Source organism: Lissotriton vulgaris, chromosome 8 (genome assembly GCF_964263255.1).
Source record: "Lissotriton vulgaris chromosome 8, aLisVul1.2, whole genome shotgun sequence".
Lineage (NCBI taxonomy): Eukaryota > Metazoa > Chordata > Amphibia > Caudata > Salamandridae > Lissotriton > Lissotriton vulgaris.
This window is the reverse complement of record NC_141696.1, coordinates 525,395,099-525,420,282: the sequence shown is the minus strand read 5'-3', so window position 1 is coordinate 525,420,282 and position 25,184 is coordinate 525,395,099.

The window sequence follows — 25,184 nt, the reverse complement described above, 5'->3', positions numbered from 1 at the left end:
CTTCTGTGACACACTCACTTCAAGCTACTTTTGTGTGTACTTCTCCTGTGACACACACACATTATACTTTTCCTGCACTGTTACTTAAGGCTGTTCTTTTGTGTGCACTTACTGTGACACACACACATATTGGATATTGGACTTTCATTTTTTTTTGTTATTATCATTATTTGTTTCTTTTTATTTCCTTGGTTCTTCTATTTTAGTTATAATATGCAAAATGTAACTGCTCCCCCCTTCTTCTTGTCCTCACCTGGAGATCCACCTATCAGATGGAAAAAATGGCGTAAAGTATTTGAGAGGTATGCAAGGGTATGTGGATCTAGCTTGAGCGCTGAAAGGAAGACAACTTTACTTTTACACTGTTTGGGGGCAGAAGGGCAAGAGGTATTCGATCATTTGCCTGACCTTGATGATGGTAGTTTAAATGAATATGAAATATGTATTGCAAAACTGGATGAACATTATCTTCCTAGAGTCAGTACTATTCTAGAAAGATATCATTTTGGTCGAAGAACACAAATGGAAGAAGAGACAATTGAAAATTATATTACAGCTCTAAGGAAGCTTGCTTCCTCGTGTAAGTTTGGTGCAAGTCTTGATGAACATATAAGGGATCAGTTCATGCTTGGATCTTATATTGAAAAGGTGAGGGAAGAATTATGGCAAAAGGACGAACCTTCTTTAGAAGAAGTTCTTACTATTGCAAAGAGGATAGAACATTCTATCAAATGCGTGGAAGTCATTAAAAAAAATGGTGAGAACAAAACTTCTAAAGAAACAGTGAATGTTGTAAAATCTACTCCTAGAGTAGGTGAGAATCACCAGAAAGAGTCTAGAAATGAAAATGTTTTAAGCAAAATTCCCTATAAGAAAAAGGAGAACGGTTTGGACTTCTCCCAAGTAAAGTGTTACAGATGTGGTAAAATGGGGCATTTTGCTACGGATAGACAATGTCCAGGCTGGAAAGCCTATTGTGGTAAGTGCAAAAGGAAAGGACACTTTACCTCATGTTGTAGAGGGGGAAACTACAAAGGTAAAGTGAATGAAATATTTTATGATTTTGAAAATGAGAGTAATTTGGATGAACATCTAGATTGTGGTCAAATCTGTATACAGACTGTTAGTGCAGAAGAAGCAAAGAACTCTCCTTGTGATGAGATTATGGTAGAAGGTTTTCCCACTAAAGTTTTGTTTGATTCTGGAGCAAAAATCACTATTGTAGCAAAAGATTTTTTTTTGAGTAAGTTGGGACAAAAACTTGAGCTATCCCGCCCGGATATAAGACCATTTGGTTATGCTGGGCAACCCATTAAACTACTTGGGGTTTTTAAAGGAGTGATTAATTATGAGAATAGGTTGACCAAAGCAAAGATTTATGTTTCTCAAAAAGGAGATAGCATAATAAGCTGGTTCGCCCTCAAGGATTTAGGCGTAATGCTTGATCCAAACTCGACACCTCCTATTGTTCTAAAAGAGCCTTTTCCCTGCACCTCTCAAAGTGTTTCACTAGTTTCTCATGATTTCACTAGTGAACTGAAAATGAAATATCCTAAAGTTTTTTCGGAAAACTTGGGGTGCCTTAATGATTATTGTCATCGTTTCATTTTGAAAAAGGATGCTGTACCTGTTTGCTGCAAGGTACGAAATGTACCTGTAGCGGTCAGAGAACAAGTTAAAGATGAACTTGAAAAGCTTGTCAAGGGAGGCATTATAGAAACAGTAGAGGGAACGGAGTGGGTTGCCCCGATTGTCGCAGCCAAGAAATCGGACACTCTCTCCGTCTCTGTGTCGATCTAAGAGAGCTTAACAAGTGTGTTGTTACAGATCATTATCCTCTACCCAAGATTGCAGACATGCTTATGCTACTTAAAGGTGCTAAAATTTTCAGCACCATTGATCTAAGGTTCGCCTACCATCAGATTAGGTTAGAAGAAGATTCGAAAGATTTGACCTCTTTTGTGACTCCTTATGGCACTTTTAGATTCGTCAGACTACCATTTGGTTTAGTGTCAGCCGCATCGGTTTTTCAGAGGGCATTGGAAAAAGTCTTAAAAGGTTTACAAGGTGTCAGGGTCTATCAGGATGATATTCTTGTGTTTGGCATAGATAATTCGCAACATGATTCTAGGCTTTTTGCTGTTTTAGAAAGACTGTGTGATGCAGGTTTAACTGTCAAGATTGAGAAATGCAAGTTCAGAAAAACTTCCATTGACTATCTAGGTCACACAATCACTGAAGGAGGAATTTTACCCAAAGAGAATTTGATCTCCACCATCTCTAAGTTGTCTCCCCCGCAGAATAAAGAAGAATTGATGAGTTTTTTGGGGCTTGCTGAATATTATAGTAAGTTTGTGAAGGATTTTGCCTCTTTGTGTGTCAACATGAGGTATTTGTTAAAGAAAGGAGTGGAGTTTATTTGGGAAGAAAAGTGTCAGCAAGAATTTAAGCTCATCAAGGAGAGACTAGCCTCTGCACCTAAATTAAGCAGTTTTGATCCTTCTGAAAAATCCATTTTGATTACTGATGCAAGCTTGAAAGGTTTGGGAGCGGTACTTGTACAGAAGTTTGAGGGCACTAAGAGGGTCATTCTTTTCTTGTCAAGGAGTTTAAAGGGAGCTGAAACTCGATACTCGGTGATTGAGCGTGAAGCCCTCGCTGTTTACTGGTCGGTCAAGAAGCTCAAAAACTTATTATGGGGAACCACCTTTGAGGTTAGGACAGATCACAAGCCGCTTTGTGAAATTTTAAAGAAAAAGGGTATTGATGCAGTGTCAGGTAGGATCACGAAATGGGTTGTTGGTTTACAAGATTATGATTTTGATGTAAAATACCTACCTGGAGTGGAAAATAAAGTGGCAGATGCTTTGTCTCGCCTTGTTCCTGTTTGTGAGACTGATGGTAAGGATGATTTTGATGATGATGATGAAATGGTTTGTGTTGTTGAGGAAGCTATAATTGATAAAGAAAGGTGGTTGAGGATGGTTCAAGAAGATTTAATTCTTGTGGAAGTACTTAATCTATTAATGACTGGGTGGAAGGTTAAACCGAAGCCTAATGAAGGGATTGAGAAGTTTTGGCATGTCAAAGATCAGCTCTCAGAACAAGATGGCTTACTTTTTAGGGGCACTAGGTTAGTTCCACCTGTAGCTCTTCGGAATGAGCTTATGTCTTTAGCACATATAGGACATCTAGGAGTTTCAAAAACCAAGGAGATTATGAGGAGATCTTATTGGTGGCCAAATATGGATTTGGAAGTGGAACGTAAGGTTAGAGATTGCATTGACTGTGCTCTTAGTGAAAGGGTAGCGAAACCCAAGGTTCAGCCCATGGTAATTAGAGACAGACCGAATGCACCATGGGAAGAGGTTGGTTTGGATATTTTGGGGCCCATAGTTTCAGGTGGTTGTGAGTGGTATGTTCTTGTCCTTGTTGATTTCTTTTCCAGATGGCCAGAAATTGCCATTACTCGTGGAATTGAGACTAAAAATGTGGTGGCATTTTTGGCCAAACTGTTCGCAAGAGAAGGCATTCCTAACACCATTCTCACTGATAATGGTCCTCAGTTAGTATCTAAGGACATGGAACAATTTCTCTTAGAACATGGTATCAAACACAAAAAATCATCCCTATACCACCCAGAAACCAACGGTACCGTTGAGAGATTCAACAGGGTTCTTAAAGAAACCATTAGGATGGCTAAGTCTGCTGGCACGGATTGGAGGGAAGATGTCTTTAAGAAAGTTAAGGTTTATAGGATATCTCCCCATGCCGTTACCGGGAAGACCCCCTTTGAACTTTTTAGGGGACGTACTCCTAATACACTTGTAGTACCCGCATGGGTCAATGACTTACAGCCATGTCCTCATGATGTCAGGGATGATTGGAGGGTGCGTGAATCTTCTAGGATTGAGAATAGGAAAAGAATTTTTGATGCAAGGAATTCTGTAAAAGTCACTCCTGTCAAGGTGGGTGATTGGGTACTTATTAAAAATCCCTGCAAAAACAATAAGGCCCTTTCTGCTACTTTTAAAACACCTATCCGTGTCATCAAGGTTTTTAAGAACGCCATCAAAACTGCAGACCATCGAGTTTGGAATTTGAACAGGGTGGTGGTGGTTAGTAATGATATTGTGGAAGCTTCTTGTAGTCGTTATTCTCAAACTAGTGATCAATCTTCCTCACTTCCTCGAAAGTCTGCAAGGGTTTGTCATTCTCCTGAGTATTTAAAAGACTACATAACTGTATGATTTATGTTTTCATTTTAACTTATTCCTCTTTGTAATTTTGTTCCTCTTGTTAGAAGGGAGATGTGTGGCATCCTGGTTCTCTGTGTCTGTGCTTCATGACATAGCTGCGCTGATGTCATGAGGCACTAGAATCACCTGCACATCTCATGGAATGTTATGCTTTGTTCAGCAGGCAGTTACAACCAGGCTTTGATGCTGACTGGATGTTCACCTGTGGATGGGATCTTTATTCTTAATAAACCACTACTTATAATCATCATCTTGTGGATGTCTATTTTACAATATCTTTCTTATATACGGTTATTTTCTTATATTTGATGCAATGTACACTCCTAGTAGACCTTTGATGATAACATATTGATCACATTTTGGTCAATAACTCACAATAAGTTGCATCAATGCCTTACAACCTCTTCAGAACCCTCTAATCTAAACCGTAGAGTTTTCCTTTTTTAGTTTATTTAGAAAAGCAAGTTAGAGATAAAAAAGTAAGGAAGAGAAAATAAAAGAGTTCCAAAGATACAAGAGAATATTTTCATATTCTTTTCGTGGCCGGTATATATCGTAAAGTGAAGCTAACTAAATTTTTGTTTTAATCGTTGAACTATTTATTTATTTATATTTTGATATTTCCTAGCATTCCATTTTCACTCATCGTTAACAAGCTTACAAGTTTCAAGTTTTATCTTTAGTGTTCCTTTTTTACCTTGTATGACTTTATTTATTAAAAAAACTTCAGTTCTTCATATAATTGCAGCGAAGAGTGAGGCACCTTTAAATACTTATATCGCGGTATGTGAAATCTGAAAAGACAAGTAAGCGTATCTAGGTTTTTCTTCTACTTGAGTTTTATTTTATTAAACCTGAGCTTTTAATTTACAGGGGGCTTGAAGAAGAACTTGTAGTAGTAGTAATAGCCCTCCTTGACGTTTTTCTTGCTGGGGATCTGGAAGACAATGGATCATCATCAGGAGGAGTGGCTTCCTCGGATGATGATACCTCCGCTTGAATATCGATTTCCTGATGTGCCCCTACTTCTGGAGGAACAAGCGTTGTAGGCAGTTGCACCTCTCCATGCACTTGTCCATGCGCCTCTCCTTGAGCCTCTCCTTGCGGCTCTACTTGCGGCTCTCCTTGCGCCTCTCCTTGCGGCTCTCCTTGCGCCTCTCCTTGCGCCTCTTCTTGAGCCTCTCCTTGCGCGTCTCCTTGCTCATGTACTTGCGCTTGTACTAGTTGCACCTGTGGCTGTCGCTGCGGCTGTTGAACACACTCGTCAGCTGAGTTACACCTGGTGTTGATTGGATGAGCCAACATCACTGGTCGATGGTGATTGAGAAAGTAAAGTGGCTGCCTCAGTATCACTCATGGTCTTGGACCTAACTTGGCGTGGTGGCACTGAGCCCAATGAAGCAGAGGTGGTGCTTCCTGCTTGGTACCCGGTGGACACCGCTGCTGCTGCAGGCGTAGTTTTTTTTTCACCAAAAAAGGTGTCGGTGGGCACACCAGTCTCCTTGGTAGGTGGTGCCACTTGCTTCTTCTGCTCCTTCTTACTGGCAGTGGCACTGGCAACTTTTTTCGCTGAGGCGCTACGGCCACCTTTCTTTGGGCTCATCTTCTTCAGATGTCAGAACAGCAGGCCGCAGTTGCACGAGTTGCAGAGTTGTCTTGTCTGTGGCCACACGTGATGTCATGTGACGTTGTGCTGCACACACCGCTGCAGGACTTCTTCCTGGCACTGGTGGTTCTCTTGTGCACCTAAAAGCAATGGAAGCCAGAGGAACATCAGTTAAACACCCCAAAAAGTCGAAAAACACACAAAAATCACCAAAATCCAATGCCATCCATGCCCTCAATGATGTTTAAATTCAAGACGCCCCACGGAAAGACTAGGTCCATGCACCACTGAGTACCCCTGGGCATAATGGTTGAAAGCAAGGCAAACTGGGTGCAGGCCTGAGCACACTGCCTGGCTTCAAAATGGCCCCTTGACCCCACCACATGGCCAGGCCCTGCCTGGACCAGGCCTCAAAATGGCCCCCACCCTCATGGCCAGGCCCCAAACAACACCCCAAAAGGTCAAATAACACACACAAATCACCACAATCCAATGCCATACATGCCCTCAATGATGTTTTCATTCAAGACACCCCACAGAAAGACTTGGTCCATGCACCACTGAGTACCCCTGGGCATAATGGATGAAAGCAAGGCAAAATGGGTGCAGGCTTGAGCACACTGCCTGGCTTCAAAATGGGCCCTTGACTCCCAGCCACATGGCCAGGCCCTGCCTGGACCAGCCCTCAAAATGGCCCCCACCCACATGGCCAGGCCTCAACAGCACCCAAAAAGTCAAAAACACACAAAAATCACCACAATCTAACGCCATCCATGCCCTCAAATGATGTTTAAATTCAAGACACCCCACAGAAAGACTTGGTCCATGCATCACTGACTACCCGTGGGCCTACTGGCTAGCGAAGCTTTACAGGCACCCCAAAATTAAAAAAAAAAAATCATCATATAACAGTGAGCTAAAATTCCATGACATAAATGAGATTTAAGTTAAAAAAAATCACAGAAACAGTTGTATCATGCAACCATGACTAACCCTGGGCCTACTGGATACTGTGGCTACCCACAATATATATTTTTTAAAGTTGTGAAAAAAGATTTAAAACTGTAGTTGCAGCAACTGCAATGCCCCAAACAAACAACACCAACGTACTTGTAAAATCTCAAGTCCAAAAGTGATCCAAACTCCAAAGTCCAAAAAGTCCTCAAATACAAATATCCAGCAGCAGCCACAAAAAGTCATCCTTCCAGCTCCAGATCCAAATCAAAAGTGACCAGGACATGGACAAAGCACTGGGAGGAGCCTGCTGGACAGGAACAGGAAGTTGGAGACTCTGGGGCACTTCTTTCCTCACACCCTCCCAAAAAAATGGACTCCTTGCACCAAAAAGTGCAGCCAAATGTCAATCTGAGGTGTTATTCTGATCAAAATCATCATTTTCAGAAGTTTTATGCTTCCTGCGGTTGATTTCTTGTGCAGAATTGCAATTTTTGCAATTTCGGGAAAGCGAGCTGTTTAAATCTCCCGCCGGAAGTCAGCTGCGCACCGCATCTACGTGTTCGGCATTGTTTACTCCCGCAATGCTTAATCGTGGGCCCTTATGACGTACTCGCGTTGTCAAACTCTCGCTGTGCAAGATGGCGAGCCGCGATGACGTGATTGCGTTAAAAAATCGTTTGCACGATCATGCAGCAAGATCGAAAATGGCGACGCACATGCAAACCGGGAGAAAAACAACTCGGCGGACTCAGAATCATGGTAAGTCAACGCCGCACGCGCGATATTGTATTTTTCAAGCGCGACCAAGCAAAATACTTCGCAGCTTGAGAATTTGTGGATTTTTGGGCAAATTCGCGCGATGCGCGGACCGTGAATTTTCCAAAAATACGCACATTTCGTAAAAGAAACGGATTTCACGCCCATGCTTAATATTTATACTCTTCCTAAAGTTCATAAAAATATTGCTACCTCCCCATTAAACCCATAGTTTCAGGGTGTGACTCCATCATGGAATCGATTGGACAATACATCGAGTTCTTCATCAAGCCCTTTGTGCCCTTCACAGGATGCTGTATATGAAATAGCATGGATTTCATAAATTTCATTGAAAACTTTCATCTACCCAACACCAGGCCCATATTACAGTAGTGTCCAGGGGGTGTAACAGGCATTTGTGGCCGCTTTGTGCATCACTGTGGCACTTTGATATTACAGAATGGGCTACAAATGCTTGTGTAACCCCTTCTGTAATACAGATAGCGTTGGCACACATGTTTGGCTGTGCTTTCTCAAGAGGGAGTTCCCTCACTTGGATGGGGGCGTGGTTCGATGCAAATGTGGGAATGTCTTTACCTCTGCCATCCACCCCATAAACTATCTTCCCCAATAGTTCACTCCAACAACTTCTTTTTCATTGGGGTTTCTAGATTTCTCACTGCTTTCCTATGATTCTATTTTTCCTTCTTTTCTGCCTTTCTTTCTCTTGTTCTGGGTCACAGTTTGATGAATGAAAAATAAGTCCAAGTCCCCAATAATGAGTGCCAGTTAGTTAAAATTAAGCACTAGGAAGAACATATTTACCACCAAGGCTATAACAGAATCTGAGTATCAATGGGCATGACGCCCCACTAAAAAGTGTTGTTTGCTCTCACATTGATATGGATCTGATGCTAAAAAAGGGAAGGGTATGTGAACTTGTGCATTGTCTTTCACCTTACTTCACCTGTCTGGGTTAGCCCCACACATGTTTAGGTAGTTGAGAAATGGTTCTACATATGCTTAATACTGTCCATACTATCACTTAAGAATCCAGGGGCATATTATCAAGGGGGTTTATCTCCGCTTTTTTGGCTTTAAAAGCCAAGAAAGCGGAGATAAAATTATCTCCCTATTACCAAGCTGTCGCTAACACCAGTTAGCGACAGCTAGTAGGAGATAGCGACCATCTTGGGCCCCACTTTGCATGTCAGTGATATTTATCACTAATGAGATGCAAAGTGGGCGTGCCAAGATGTTAGAGACTGAAAACAGTCGCTAACATCGCTATCTCCTATTACCAACTTTTGGAGATATTCGCGCTAAGCGGGAATATCTCCAAAAGCTAACACCTGCCCTGAGCAGTTCTTAGCCATGTTATCCAATGGGAGGTGGATAACATGGCTAAGAGCATTTGCTCGATAATGCATGAATATCGCTGACTTTTCAGCGATATTCATGCATTTCGGCCGTTTTTTATCGCATTTGCGATAAACCTTGTTAATAGCAAGGTTTATCTGCGATAAAAATCGCCGATGTGCGGCGATAATGTTTGTCTCTAAACAAGTTAGAGACAAAAATGATCGCTAGTTGTTGGTAATATGCCCCTCAGTTCCTGCTTTGAAGCTTAAACATATTTTAAGGTGTGTTGAGACATTGCCTAATTTTTAACAGCCTATCCTCTAATATTTATTCTCTGGAAAAGATACCCCTAAACACGATTGCTTATGAAAATGCTGCACTGTGGTCCCCTTGGGCCCAAATCAAATGTTCCATAGCTAGTAAATTGTTCTTATTCTAGGCACTTTACAGTTTACTCCAGCTCAAAATCATGATAAGCATAATGACAAGTAACATAGGCATTCTCTCATTCAACAATGCAATAGCTATATAAGTGTTAGAAAGTGTATTATTATTTGGGATGGGCAGTCGCTCCGCATCAGGAAATAATAGCACAAACTTGTAAGAGTTGACCCTTATAGTAACTAAACTAACCTGAGCTCCTCCAGTGGTAGCTATGGCACAGAGCAGACAGACTTAACTTAAGGTGATGTGTCAAGAATTTATGCAGTACCAAAATAGTAATAAAGCCAAAAAAACAATAAAAATTGCATTCAAGCACAGTGAGAGTTATGCTTACTGTGACTATCACAGTTCAAGGCTACCCTTGCAAGAGACCCAGGGCTGAGGCTATAACACACATACCAAAAAGCAGGCCTTGCATTATTAGCAAACTTCGAAAACAACAAGCACAAAAATACAGCTGCAGTCCTGGGTCTCTTGCTAGGCTAGGCTCGAGAAGAGGCAGTATATTGGAAAGTAGCAGGTAAGCATTCATCATGCCTTTATTCATTAATGGTTTTATGAGTGTTTGCTGCACCACTCACTAGAATTGTAATACTCACAGGAAGTATGTCTCTCACTGTGCTTTTGGGTGCACTTCTAAAATAAATATATAATCAAGGTACCACATAGAAATTACACAAGGATACCTACGAATGTATGATGTCCTAACAATATACTAGTTCTGTCTCACAGGAACCCCAAGAGTGGTATGCAATTCATGATAAAAATGCTAACTAAATATCTGAAACATACACTATTCCATTAGGATAGAAGGCCAGGAATGTCCCAGGAGTATCCACTGAAGATAAAATATACAGACAGGGCTTTCGTTTTATAGGCACTACCTGTTCCTGACACTGGATTTTATTGGTAATAGACACTTCAGTTGAACACAGTAAGAACTTCTAGAAGATATTGGTGATTTGGAGAATCACATTTAAAGAGTAAGATGTAATTGAAGATGTAAAGGCAGTCTTAGTAAAAATTGAGAAGACCATATCCAAATTTAATCGCATTGAACAGGAGAAAATAATCAAACTAAGTTAGAAAAGATATCCGAAATTGAAATATTGAATGTACCTATCTATACTTTTTTTTAAACAAATTTTTATTAAAGTTTCTTAGAATCTTTTTTTGATAATCAACTTTATTGATTTTACATAAACAAGCAAAATTCATTGGTTGCAGCTCATCAATTAGCATATGTAATACACCTACAGCAATAAAAGATACAGGTAGGGTCAGTCCAATCCAGTCCAGCATCACACCTTGCCTAGCAGTTGCGGCATAGCGCGGTAGATAAGAGCAACAGAAATCATGGTGGTATTGTATTGAACCATTTCCCCCACACTTTGTGAAATAATTCCGGGCACCCTCGGGCTTCAAATAGGGCCTCCTCCTCCTGGGTCCCGCATCAGTCCACCCCTCTCCTTCACCCACCCAGAGTTGGCGCCTTGGTCTGTGACCAGTGCAGCGCTATTTCTCTCTTGGCCAACGCCACTGCTGTCCCCAAGAGACGTTTGTCCATCCGAGAGCCATCTAGATCGTCAAAGACCCCCAGCAGCAGCTGCAGTGGATCGTGTAGGACCACCCATCCCAGGGTCTGTGTGAGCTCCCGCTCCACTCCACTTCCCCCCCAGAACACCACTATCGCCGGGCAGAGCCACAGCATATGGTAAAAATCCGCAGAGGCCATGCCGCATCTCGGGCAAAAGGGTCGCAATCGGGCATGGAATAGCCGCTCCGGGGTGAGATATGATGCATGGAGGTAGTATATCTGTACCAGGCGCAGCTTGGAGGACGCGGTCAGGGTTCTGGGCGCCATAAGGGCATCTCTCCAATCCGCCTCCTCCTGGGGGCCCACCCATTCCTCCCAGGGAGCACGGAGCCGGTCTAGGGCAGCAGGGCCATTATTCACCAGGGAGCGGTAGATGCGGGACACTCCTCCACTGCCCAGATTTCCCATCATCACCTGGGCCTCTAGCGGGCTAAACTCTGGAAGGGAAACAGGTGAGGAGAGATGCGTGAAAAGGGCATGGCGTAGTTGTAGGTCTGCAAATGAGCGGTTTTGGTCCCCCACTCAGACATCCCCGAGCACAGAGATTCCAATAAGGTCCCAGCGTCGAAACCCCTTCAAGGACGAGACCTACCGCAGCCAGGTTCCATGTCAGAGTGGTGTCTGCCGAGTGAGTCTCCGGTTCCACCGCACGTGTCGCAGGGCGGTACGCCAGGCCAGGAGCACCGTTCTAGTGACCGGAGCCATTGTCTGTGGCACCGGACTGCCGTACAGGAGTGCTTGAACCTGTGGGAAGTCCATCGCATCAAGCTCCACCTGGTAGGCTGGGTCGGACCAGCCGCCCGCATACCAGTCATGGATAACGATGAGTTTAGTGGCAAGTTAAGAAAGCTGGAGGTGGGTTACCCCCATGCCTCCATCAAAGGGGGGAATGCAGCTGTGTGCTAGGGATATACGTGGTCGCACAAAGAAACCGGGATAGGGCCCTGTCGAGTTCGCGGAACCAAGTGCGCGGGAGGGGGATTGTGATGTTCTGCAATATATAAAGGAAAAGGGGGAGGACCATCATTTTGAAGAGCGCGCTCCTACCCAGGGGGTTGAGGGGGAGAACCTGCCATCTCTTAAGATCTGCCTTCATCCGGTTGACAAGGGCGTGATGTTTAGGGCCCACCCAAACTTCGGCAAGAGAGCCACCCATACCCGAGGTACTTGAGCGAATGGCACCTGAGGGGAATAGTCGATTGCCAGTCATAACAATCTCTGGAGGGTGCAGCGGGACCAACGTGGACTTGGCCGCATTGAGACAAAGTCTGGAGACCTCCTCAAAGGCCGAGAGGACCTGCAAAAACCTGGGGCCCGAATCCGCTGGATCCACCAGGTAGAGAAGCATGGCGTCTGCATAGAGAGCTATTTTGTCGATGTGGCTCTCATTCCAGGTCCAACCCCGAATAAGGGGGTCTCGCCAGATGAATTCCGCCAGGAGCTCCATCGCTAACGCAAACAGGAGTGGCGAGAGGCTGCACCCCTGACGCCTACACCTGCAGATCGGGAAGGTCTCGGAGAGCTCTCCGCTAATAAGCACCCGGGCTCGGGGGTTGGCATAGAGGACCTTGATGAGGCGGCGGAACAAGGGGCCGAAGCCCATCATCCCCAGCACGTTCTGCAGGTAATCCCAGTTCACAATGTCGAAGGCCTTTTCGAAGTCAAGAAAAAGGAGGGCCAGGTACGGGGTCAGTCAAGCACAGTGGGCCAGGGCCAGGTGAAGGCGACGGATACAGTGGCGGTATTCCTAGCCGGCATGAACCCGTACTGGTCAGGATGGACCAGCTCCTGTAGGAGAGGCCGGAGCCTCTGGGCCATGACCGTGGTGAAGAGCTTAATCTCTGTATTGATCAACGAGATTGGGCGGTAGTCCGCACAGCTCAGAGAAGGGTGCTGGGTATTCGGGAAAACCACTATCGTGGCCAGGTCCGAATCGGGGGAGAAGGAGCCAGTTTCCGCTACATGACGGAAAAGGTAAAGCAGTCGGGTAGCCAAGATGTCACGAAAGGCAGCGTAGTATTCCTGTGGGTAACCATCGGAGCCGGGCGTCTTACCGGGGTGCAGGAGGGAAATGGCGTCCCGAACCTCCTCCAAAGTGAAGGGGCGGTCCAGAACTTCCGCAGTGTCTTGGGGGAAAGAAGGCAATCGGGCGTCAGCCCAGTCCAGCAGGTTGATCAGAGGCACGTCAGAGGGTCGAGCAGCGTAGAGGCGCATGTAGAAGTGTGCAAAAGTTCTTGCTATGGCCGAAGAAGTCACATGGAGGGTGCCATTGTGCGCTCGGACCTCCAGAATAATGCGGTTGATTTTGGGATTTGAGACAAAATTGTGGAGGAGCTTGCCGTTCTTATCCCCCCACCCATACACCCACGTCATCGATGAGCACCACAACATTTTGGCCGAGTCCAGCGAGATCCGACAGATCTCCTCACGAACCCCTGCCAGTTGCCGGGACGAGTCAGAGTGCTCGTCTGAGAACTGTGCAGCTTCCAGCTGCGCTGCCCGGGACTCCAGTTGCGTGAGTTGGGCGATCGGCTCCAATCTTTTTGCGTGGACCAACCCCCTGGCCACTCAGTGGATCACGGCCTTACTCACCCCCCACAGCATCCCCGGCAAGGGAACCGAACCCTCGTTGGTGGAGGAATAGTGGCTGAGTTCTTGACCAAGGGATTCCACCAGGATGGAGTCCTGCAGGAACCAGGCATTTAGACGCCAGACCACCAGTGGACCCGTTGGAGAGGACCCAAGCTGGAGGGAGACAGGAGAGTGGTCGGACAGTCCCCTGGGTAGAATGGCGGCACCAGAAACCAGTTGACAGTCGGTAGCCGGTAGCAGAAGGAGGTTGATGCAGGAGTGGGTATGGTGGGAGGCCGACGTATGAGTATATTGACTCGTGCGGGGGTTCCAGAGCCGCCACACATCACAGAGTCCCACAGCCGAGGCCCAGCTTGACAAAATAGTAGCGGAAGAGATCCAGGCCACGGATAGAGTCCCGGTCGTATCACGGTGAGGCTGCATGACGCAGTTGAAGTTTCCCCCAACCACTGTGAGACCCTGCAGGAGGGAGGAAAGGACACGCATGAGATGTTGAAGTGTCGGGGACAGGAGGGTGGGGGGATGTAGAGACTCAGGAGGTTTAGGGGGCACCCTTCCACAACACCCAATACCACCACATACCAGTCCTGCAGATCTGTTTCAGCCACGGTCAAGGTGAATGGAAGGCCCTTTGTAAGTAGGACTGCCACCCCCCGGGACCCTCGTGTAAAGCCGGAGTGCCAGACCTTGGCAAAGCCGTAGCGTGATAGGAAATTACATTGTGTACCTAAGAGGTGTGTCTCCTGGAGGAGGAGGACGTCTGCTGTGTGGCGATGGGCAGCACGTAGGATGGCCGTGCGTTTAATGCGGTCTAGGAGGCCATTGACGTTCCAGGAGAGAATGTGGAGGGGCCTAGTGAGCGTGTACGCCATAAGGGGGATTGAGACGTGGGGGGCAGGGGACCACAGGGGAGCAAACCCAATAAGGGAGGGGCAGACATCCATACGCAGATTCAGAGGGGAATGCCCGGGGTCGGTGAGTGGATCGATAGTGTCGGAGACCCAAGGAAAGGTGGGGGAATGACTGCGCCCAGCCGCTCCCAGTGGCGGCCCGTAGGCGGCTGAAAATAACAAAGTAGTGGATACAAGGAGCTGCATGTCAGGTGTGGACCCACCCGCAAAATATCACCAAAAAGGAGAGCTGCAACCAGCCACCCGTAGGCAGCACCAACAACGGCCCATGAGCGGCCAAGCGGAACAGAACCAAACAGCGACGCGTAGGCAGGTAAGAGTAACAAACTGTCGGGAGACAACGGACTCCCCACCCACCCACATCCCCCAACTCCCCCCACCCTACACTTCGAAACAGGAAGCATCTGCCGCCCCAATTCCCAAACTAACAACTACCCCACTAGAGGTGATGCACTAAACTAAAACGGTTAGTAGGGAGGAGGAGTAACAGTCAAGAGCTTGGCTAAGGAGGACCCCCCTCCAAATTATAGGATGACTACCAACAGCTATGAACAGAAGGAGCTGTAGGTGCAAAGTTGACTGGGTGTAACAGTCTCAGTCCTGTATTGGATACAGAAGATTGGAAGGGATTAGGAGTAAAGCAGGAGTGCGAACAAGGGAAGCAAGACATGACAATCCGGGCACCTACTGGGAGGTGGACCGTTGAACGGCCCTCCCTGGGAGCCGGGTAGGGCCTCGCTCGACGCAGTTAATGTGGCCCAGCGCGGTGGGACCCATCCGATGAAGGTCAGGCATATAGTTCATGGTTTTAATCACTCCCTCTCTCCATCAACAGATCCGCGGATCACGGGGCTGCCAGAGAGGTCCAAGTCCGATCTTGCCTTACGTAGGCTTGCGTCCGGCCCAGGGACACTCTCCAGGTCGATCAGGGAGGAGGCCAAGGTGGGGGAGGAGGCGTCCCAGTCCGTGGATGGAGGTAGGGGCCACTGAGACTGTGCCCCCGGCGAGTGGGAAGCCCCTTCTTGGCGGCAGCCCTGCCTGCAAGATCTGGTCTGGTGCTGCTGGGTCTTGGGCGCCTCGTGGCTCTGTTGTGTCGGTGGCCTCGAGCAGGGAAGTGGGCCTTCCCAGACAAGAGGGGGCGCTCCTCCGTGAATAAGGCCCACGCCGACTGGGGATTATCGAAGAAAAAATATTTTCTTGGAAGAAGACCTTCAGCCGAGCCGGGGAAAGGAGACTGTAGCGGAGCCCCAGAGCTCTGAGCTTTTGCTTGATCTTGTCATAGGACCGGCGTTGAGTCTGGACTTTCCTGGAGTAGTCCGGGAAGATCATTATCCTGGAATTTTGAAAGAGCAGCGGGCCCAATTCCCTGTTGGCCCCCAGGATTGCGTCCCTATCAAAGAAGTTGAAAATACGAAGGATAATAGGATGGGCCAGGGCTCCGGCAGGTGGCTTAGGAGCAAGAGACCGGTGGGCCCGTTCCACCGCGAACCAGGGGGAAAGCTTCTTTGCGGGCATCCATGAGCGGAGCCAGGTTTCAAGGAAAGCCCAGGAGGTGCAAAATGTTCCTCCGTGCCCTATTTTCAGCATCTTCCGCCCTGCAGTGGAGCTCCGATGTCAATGTCTGAAGGCGGGCCACCTGTGTTTTGATGGTGCCTAGGTCGTCTTCCAACGTGGAAATATGGGATTCCGTTGCAGTTATCCGCGCCCTGGCGTTTCGGAGGTCTTGCCGGATGACAGCCACGTCCACCCTCACCTCCCCAATCTTACTTTCAACCGAGGCTTGGGATGCTCTTATCACCTGCAGGATGGTGGAGAGATCTCCCTCGGTGGCTCCCTGCGCAGGCGGAGGGCTGGCGCCAGAGTCGTGGTCCTGTCTAGTAAATTTGTCCATCTTCATCTGAGTCGGGGGGACCGGGGTCTGTGTGTTACGGTTCCTGCCCATGGCTCCAGCGAGTCAGGCAGAGGCTCCGGGTGCGGGGGGCCACTGCCCCCCGGCGTCCCGGCCAAAAGTCCCGGCCTCTCGGCGCCGTGGAAGGGAGGCCTCATCCCCGGGGTCCCCCGGCCCCAGCACAAGCTACCCCACAGCGGGCCCTTGCTCCACCGGCCTCCTCCACTGGCTTAGGTGGCAAGGTCCCAGATGTTTAAGGGGCGGAAAGGAGGAGAGGGGGGGTCCAACACGCTCAGCCAAGGCGCAGCTCCCCCACCGGTGGCAGGGAAGGCGAGGACTCCCACCAGCCAATCAGGACGTGGTAGAAATCCAACAGTAGACTCGGCTGCACCGACGGCGCTGGGGCACACCGCACCGGGAACCACACAACCAAGGCCCAGGCCCACCGGGCCACAGCAGAGACACCTCCATGTCGTCGAAACCACAAGCGTGGGTCACAAGCAGCACCAAGGGGGGGTCTCGATGCCTCCGGAGGGCCCCCCTAGCGCGCCGGGCAGGTTGGATCTCGCAGGCCCTGAGAAGCAAGTATGCGGCAGGCTGTGGGCTGTCTGCCATCCGGGGGTGCCCCCGTGCGACCCCAGTGATCCACAGGCAGAGTTCAGGGGAGGAGGCCGGGCAGCGCCAGTCCACGCTGCAGGGAGGGTCGCAGCTTCTCAGGCCATTCAGGGAAATGCGGCAGGCCGGCCCGAAGCAGCCTCAGTTCCTCTTCCTCCCGGGGGTCTCCCAGCCCGCACCAGCGGTTCATAAGCAGGGTCCGGGGGGAACAACACACCGCCAGGCCACAGGCACTCCCTCCCCTCCTCCGCCGCCACAGGTGCGCCTTAGGTCGTGTCAGGCTGCCACAGGAGCCCCCGGCCGCAGGGGAAGTGCCGCAGATCCACTCGCGTCATGGCCGCAGTCCAGACAGCCCCCCAAAGGTCCCACTCTCTCAGCCCAGGCGCGGGAGCGATTGTGGAAGGGGCCGTCTGCAGCACCCCTGGTAGTCAGGTGCCGCGTCTCACGGCCTGTACCGTGCCGGGCGGGCCTAGCCGTACTCGGGGTCCCAGGCATCTCCGATCACCCTCCTGGTGAAGCGGGGCATCAACAGTGCTCTCGGGCTCGCAGCAGCAGCGCCGTCGTGGAGGGAGCATTTGACCCGCCCAGACAATGATGGGGCGCCTGGTCCAGCAGGCCACAGAGCAAGGCCGTCTCTCAGGGCAACATGGATGCCGCCATCTTGTGTGCACTGCAGCCGGAGGAGACAGGGCCAGCCAGGGCTATTCCAGCCTCGAGGAGCACACCCCACGGCACCAGTCAGCACAGGGCTGTCAGGGGAGTCAGTTCTCGCAGTGCATGGCGCCGATGGCAGCTGCAGGAGACGGAGGCACGGAGGATGATGGATGGGGGGTCTGGAGCACTCTTAGAGTACGACCTCCATCTTGATGCCTCAAGCCATGCCCCAAAGTTTCTTAGAATCTTACATTAATTTTTATGCATATATATCGTGGTTGTGCAAGGCTTTCAGTCATGATACTAGAATTTGAAAGCAATAACAAAGTCAAACGTTTGGTTGTTAAATGTTGTACAAGCAATCTCCTTTTCTCTTATCTGTTGTCATACCTCTTGGTTTACTCAGCCTATAGGCTCAGTCAGTTCCACTCCATTTCATTTCCTATGCCATCTCTGTCTGGTATCTGCATTATTCCTCAGTCTATCTATAACATGTAACAACCCAACTTCCTCCCATCTCCACCAGGCGTGCCTTGCTTAAATCAAATGCGACTCCATGCAATCCGCCTATTTCAGGCAACTTCTTGACCCCTCTAGGGTTGGTTCTCCCGTTGCTATCCTCGGGCAGCAGGGTTGAATGCTCCCTCAAACTCCCTCCTCCATATTCTCACCTTGTTCTCCCTCAGCTATCGCTTCTGGTGGATGTTTGAGAAGTGTCACTAGGCCCTCCCAAGCTCTAGTAATTTCTAGTGAGCCCTTGCCCCACCTGGCTTCCCCCAGCCAGACTTCTTCCTCATTGGCCGCCCAATTAATGAACTCCTTCCTCCATCGCTCTATTCCCGGACCCCTCTGTGATTTCAAATTTCTAGGGATCTCTTTTAGCTAATAGGAATGCCAAATCTTGAAATCTATTTGTCACTTTGAGATTCGAGGAATGAAGTGCAAGAGACAATGACTCGTGTCAGTTGCACCACCTTCTCCGCTATATCCCCTACTAGAGTTGTCACCGCCCTCCAGAAGTCTCTAATCGTAGGACAGTCCCAGAACATATGTAGAAAGGCTGCATTTGGCTCATGGCATCTTGGGCATATGGCAGTCTGGATCACAAAGTGTTTATTGATGCTCGCTGGGGTAAGGTAAGTTCTATGTAGCACATAGAAATTGATGAATTGGAATCTGGCATTTTTTGACACCCTAGTTGCTCTTTCCACCAGTATATCCCATGTCTTATCTTCTATGACACTACCCAGGTACATCTTGTTCCTGAGTCATCTATATTAGCATGTAACAGCTTCAAAAGTCCCAGCTGCTGACACCACGTATTGGTACCTCCTGACGTCGGATGCGCTGAAAGACCCTCTCCCCAATGTTTCCTTACAATGTACCTATCTATACTTATTGGACAATTATTACAACAAGCGCACATACACAAACACCCCAACTCTGGTTGCCCATGGGCAGTTTCAATAAACAACAAAAATGTGTTACATTTTCAGACACTTTGGAAGATTCAGGAGATAGATTGGATCCCGCAGAAGGTACAAGTTCTGGCCCAAACTCTACAGCTAATCCTTTTCTACAGAGCGACCAGCTCAGCCCACCATGAAGGGGCAGTATGGAAATTATGCCTATATTTAACTTATTATCTCACACACTCTCAGGTACAAAAATCACCTTACTGAATAAATGTTTGCAGTTTGTTATTACAGAATGCACCGATTTGTGGGAACTCCACAGTTAGCTTTTGAGATTTATAAAAAAAATCCACCTGAAGGCATTTTTGAAGATGACAACTCCTATTCTAGTTTTGATGTAACTGGCTTACGACCTGCCTACACATTTTCTCCACCCACAGGCAACATATCCGTGGAGAGTCTCATTTTTTAAAAACTAGAAATCAGAGACCTCAAGGTATTACCAACAAAAAAGATGTTCACCCCCTATAAAATCTCATTACAAGAACGTGAAGCCCTGCACACTCCAAACAAGCATTGGCAAAGCCAATAGGTATTGCCTATGCAAGAGCTATTGGCTTTGGTAATGTAATTTTAGCCATGTTGTACACCAGGTTGGCTGCTGATCAGCTTGGCTAAATGTTAGTGGTGTGGTGTGGGGTAGACTGGAGGGCTAGACTGGTGTAGAGTGGAATGTGGTAGATTGGAATTGCATGGAGTGGGGCAGACTGGGGTAGCGTGGAGTGATGTAGGATGGTTTAGAGTAGCATTGAATGGGTCAATTGAGGTAGTGTGGCGTGGGTTAGATTGGATTACAGTAGAGTGGGGTAACTTGGTTTACAGTGGAGTGGGGTAGAGTGGGGTAGATTGAAGTGGGGTGTATTGAGGTAAAGTGAGGTAGACTGGAGTGGGGTAGTTTGTAATTATTTGTAATGGTGTAGAGTAGGGTAGACTGAATGTACAAGAGTGGAGTGGGGCAGATAATAGTGGAGTGGGGCCAATTGGATTGGGGTGGTGTAGATTGAAGTGGAGTGGGGTAGATTATAGTGAGATTGAGTAGAGTGGAGTTGGGCAGATTTGGGTGGATTGGTGTAGATGGGAGTAGATTTGGGTGTATTTTAGTAGATAGGAGTTAGGTAGATTGGTATAGAGTGGAGTGAGGTTTATTGGAGTAGATTGGAATGGCCTTCATTGGGGAAGAGAGGAGTGGGGTATATTGGAGTGGAGTTGGGCAGATTGGAGTGAAGTGGGGTACTTGGAGTGGGTATATTGATTTGATTACAGCTGGGTAGATTGGAATGGAGTGGGGTGGGTAGGTTGGTGTGGAGTGGGTAGATTGGAGTGGAACGGGGTAGTTAGAATTGAATCTATTGGGTGGATCAGAGTAGGGTCGATTGGAATGGAGAGCGGTAGATAGGAATGGGGTCATTTGAAGTGGGTTAGTTTGGAGTGGATTGGAGTAGGGTAGGATAGAGTGGGGTGGAGTGGACTGGGGTACAGTGGAGTGGAATAGATTGAGGTGAAGTAGTTCGGAGTAGATTCGGCTAGACTGGAGTAGGGTACAAGGGATACTTGGGTTAGATTGGAGTGGAGTGTGGAAGATTGGAGTGGGATACATTGGAGTGAAGTAGAGTAGATTAGGGTAGAGTGGAGCATTATAGATTGGACTAGTGTGGAGTGGACGAGATTGGAGTGGAGTACACTGGGTAGATTGGAGAAGGGTAAAGTGGATTGGGGTAAATTGGGATGATTGAGTGGAGTGGGGAGATTGGGGTAGAATAGAGATGGTAGATTGGAGTGGAGTAGAGTGGGTAGATCAGAGTGGAGTAGAGTGGGTGGATCGGAGTGGAGTGGAGTAGGGTATATTGGAGTGGAGTAAAGTGAGGGTAGATTAGGTTGGAGTGGGGTACATTTGAGTGGAGCAGATTGGGTGGATTAGAGTATGGTAGATTGGAATGGTAGCTTGTAGAGAAGTTGAGTGATGTTAATTGAAGTGGAGTGGGGTAGATTGGGTTGGGGTAGATTGGAGTGGAGGGGAATAGAGTGGGGAAGTGTGGAGTGGAGTGGTGAGTTGTCTTAGAGTGTTTTACCATGGAATGAGGTGGCACAGAGTGGAGTGGCATGGCATAGAGTGGAGCAGAGTGGTGTACAGTGAAGTGATATGGAGCGTAGAGGAGTAGCGTAAAGTGTAGTGTGGAGTATACATAGTGTGATAGTGCACTGCCATTACAGACAACACGTTTCCAATTGAAAATGGCCAATACATTTGCATAGATGTAGTTTTTACTGTACACAAATACTAATGTGTGCAAATGTCATCACCAAGTGTATTGATTTATTTTGATCGTATTAAAATATTTGTTCCCACCACACTTCAGAATTACCAAAAAATGTCATTCATTTCTACTTTTCTCATTCTGATGTATTCTGAAATATAAGCACAGTTCATTTATGTTGTGTGTTAGAAAAGATAACATCCTACAGCATGTCCTCTCACATGGATACTCAGCAGGATGGATTGTCACATAAATTCTCTCACTTTGAAGTCAGCGAAAGAAAAGTAAACACCAAATTCCCTCTGAATACAAAGCCTGACATTTGGCCACTGCCTTTGAATGCACAGCAAATGAGAAAAGATAAGAACAAGATTTAAAGGCCTGGTTACAGTTAGAGTATACTCAAGGGCGAGACAAAGTCAAGCTGGACAGCCTTAAAAGACAAGCAAACGACAATTTATTTATTTATTTGATTTGTATCGCGCGTTATAGCCACCGGGGCCTCTAAGCGCTGAGCTAGGAAAGAAGTACTTTGTAGATTGGCTCAACAAAGAAAAAAAATAGGTCCCAAAGTCTGAGCAGTGTAAGGACACAAGTACTTGGGCATGCTTTAGGGGAGTGTCACATACAAGAAGAGGGAAGTTGCAACCACAAAACTGGCCAGCCGGAAGCAAGCAGTAAGTAACAGAAGGGCTCCAAACCCACTAACAGTAAACAAAATGTCTTGAGACAGAGCTCTATACGCAAGACCTAAAAATGGATAGTACTATTATTTTCAAACCTCAAAGATCCTACGCCAACTGAAAAACCCTGACAAATGTGCAAAACTTAGCAAAGATCCAACAAGTGAGATACAAACTGAAATACTCAGACTCACGAATGGAGGTAAAGAGATGGGTTTTCTCAGCAAACATGAGTTATCATACCTCACTGTGCACAACCCATATTTATACTCTTCCATAAGTTCACAAAAATCTTCCTTGCATTCCTTCCCCCTGGAAAACCCATTGTTTCAAGGTGTGACTCTATCCAGGCGCCGATTGGTCAATACAGTGTGTTCTTCATCAAGCCCTTTGTGCCCCTCACTGTGGTATTGGGTTCCCAAGGCCTACATGCTCCGCAGAAATACCCACTTACACCAAAAGAGCTGTTGGCACGGAAACTGAAAAGTACAAAAGACAAGTTTATTAAGACCCCATGGGGTGGTGGTACATTCCTACAGCACCCTTCGGCAATGCAAGAAGTATCACACCGAACGTTGGTGCAAGTCCTTCTTTTATACAATTTACAGACAATAAAAAGGTAGGCGGTACATGGTTACAAAGTTTAGGTACATATATGGTCATTTTTGGAGCACAGCCAACTCATGGGAGGGGTCACAACTCTACTGGTCAGTTTGGCATAACATTCCTAAGGGGTGACTGGTCAGTTGGAACTGCGCATGTACAGGCTTGACCGTTACTAAAAATAGCCTGTTGCTGGGCAAACTCGAGCGGTCAGTGGTACGGACAAAGGACTAAAGGGCATGCTGACCACGAGGCCGCTCATTCTCTAAAATGGCCGCCGTAGCATACAAAATGGCGTTTTCGAATAAGGCCAAGTTAAGGGAAATAACGTGTAGCAAAGCTAAGCGCTAACCCAGCCATCGTCAAATTACGACAGACGACCCTTTTAGCGTTTAGCTGAAGCTACCTCATAGTGGACATAGTCAGGATACTCATCTTCTATATCAATTGACATAAGTTGAGCCACTTCTTTACGAAGCATCAGTTCATTTTGGGCAAGAGCTCGTCTAGATGGAATACAAGCTGATAAACACATGGAACATAATGCAGGACCACATTGTATACATAAACACAGGAAGAATAAGATCCCAACTATGATACATAAAATTGTCAGTAGCTTCCAGCCCCATGTACTAAGCATTGACCAGAACCACCCCGAAAGGGTCCATGTACCATTGTCCGGGTGTATTTCATGAGCGATTTTATGTAGTTTTGATATTGCATCATATACAGATGGTGAGTTGTCAGGAACGTAAACACAACAGCTACTTCCGATAATTCTACATGCCCCCCCTCGATCAGCTAGAACTACATCTAGAACCATCCGGTTCTGGAGCGTGACAATTCTAGATATTTGAAGCTCTTCAGTTATATTCCCCAATGCAAAAGCAGTGTCATTAGCTACGGCCTCAACAACACGGGTCAGTCGTCGTATCTTTCGACTGTTCAGAGCAGCTCCCACAAAGGAAAACAAACCCAAATTAAAATCCACATATTGTTGTAGTGCAGTATCGGTCTGATCAATGTCTTCCAGGACTACAGCACGCTTGACTCTATTTAACACAAAGCCGTGGTATAGAATATAATCATTATGGTACATTGGTGGGGCAATGAATACAGGGGGCAATACAAAAGAGATATAACATGTACCTAACCATCCTAACGGGAGCTGATGATAACCTTTATTACCGCAGATGAAATATGTATTTCGGGATGCCACAAATGATATGCCATTCGGACTGTCAAATGTAAGTGTGGTGTTACATTCACTTTTTCCAACCGGGATAGTACCTTTATTTCGTATACAAAGATCTGCCTTAGTATCAATGACATTTATGACATGAGAACTGGACATATTAATGTTCCTTTGGTTACTGTAAACCCGGGGTGCAGATACATTATCGGGGCGGTACTCCTCCCATTTGAACCGAGTACCTTCAGCCTGTGGATATGGTAGCATATTTTATTTAGACGGAACAGCACCCCTTTTTTGTTGGCCAGCGCAAAGTGAATAGAAGAGTATACCAAGCATTGCAAGACCCGTTATGAGAAAACGGGAGTGGGATGAGCGGTGTGCCCCCTTTCTTCTGATGCCCAGGCAACATCCCACACACCCAACAGTTAGAAGTGTTCGTCATATTGTGAGTATGATGCAAAATTTGAATGAAGCAATTGTTCAAGTAAGTCTGTCTTCATGATAGGGTAAGGTGAAATGAAAATGTTCAGATGGAGCCGGGGTAGTTGGCAACAAATGTTCTCGTACAGGCACCACAAGTTCTACTACCCAGGCTATCACTGCTATCACCACAATTGTCAGTACAAACAATATAGCACCAAGAATTATCTTGTCTCGTGATGCCGAAGACGTCATAGTTCAAAAGAGTTCACAAAGTCTCAAATATACAACTAAAAAAAAAATGTGAGTGCTGAGCTCCGAGGTAGCCGTTGTTTTCTTCTCCGGGGTCAAGACGGGTGTCGCTAATCTTGGCAGAACTGATCCCCCCCCCTTGAGATTCCCGGCTTCCGTTTCACAAACCCCAGAGCGGTAACCAACCAGTCTTGCACCAAAAAAAAAAAGTCTTCTTCCTATCGTGGCCGCAGATTGTAGCGCTGTTGTCCAGAAACAGTGTGGTCCGGGAAGGCTCCCTCAGATTCGGCCGACGTCACAGCTGGGCTCTTTTCCTTGTCCAAGATGTCTCTGTAGTCAGACAGCACAGTAGGATTCACCAGGTCCGAGAGACGCGATGGCAGTGAGTTGAATGCACCCACCGCTTCCTGTTGGTCACTCGCACAGCCGTTCGAGTCGCAAGCTGGACTTGCTCGGGGCCACGCCACCTCGGTTCCAAGCTGTTCGTTCTCTCAAACGACTTGACCATAACGAAGTCACCAGGACGAAGATTGTGAGCCTCTCCAATGGAATTGTTAGGGAGCGCTTCTCGAACCTGTTGATGAATAGAAAGTAAATCATTTGTTAATCGTGCCAGATAATCGTTCATCATTATACAAGGCACATCATGTAACAATCGCG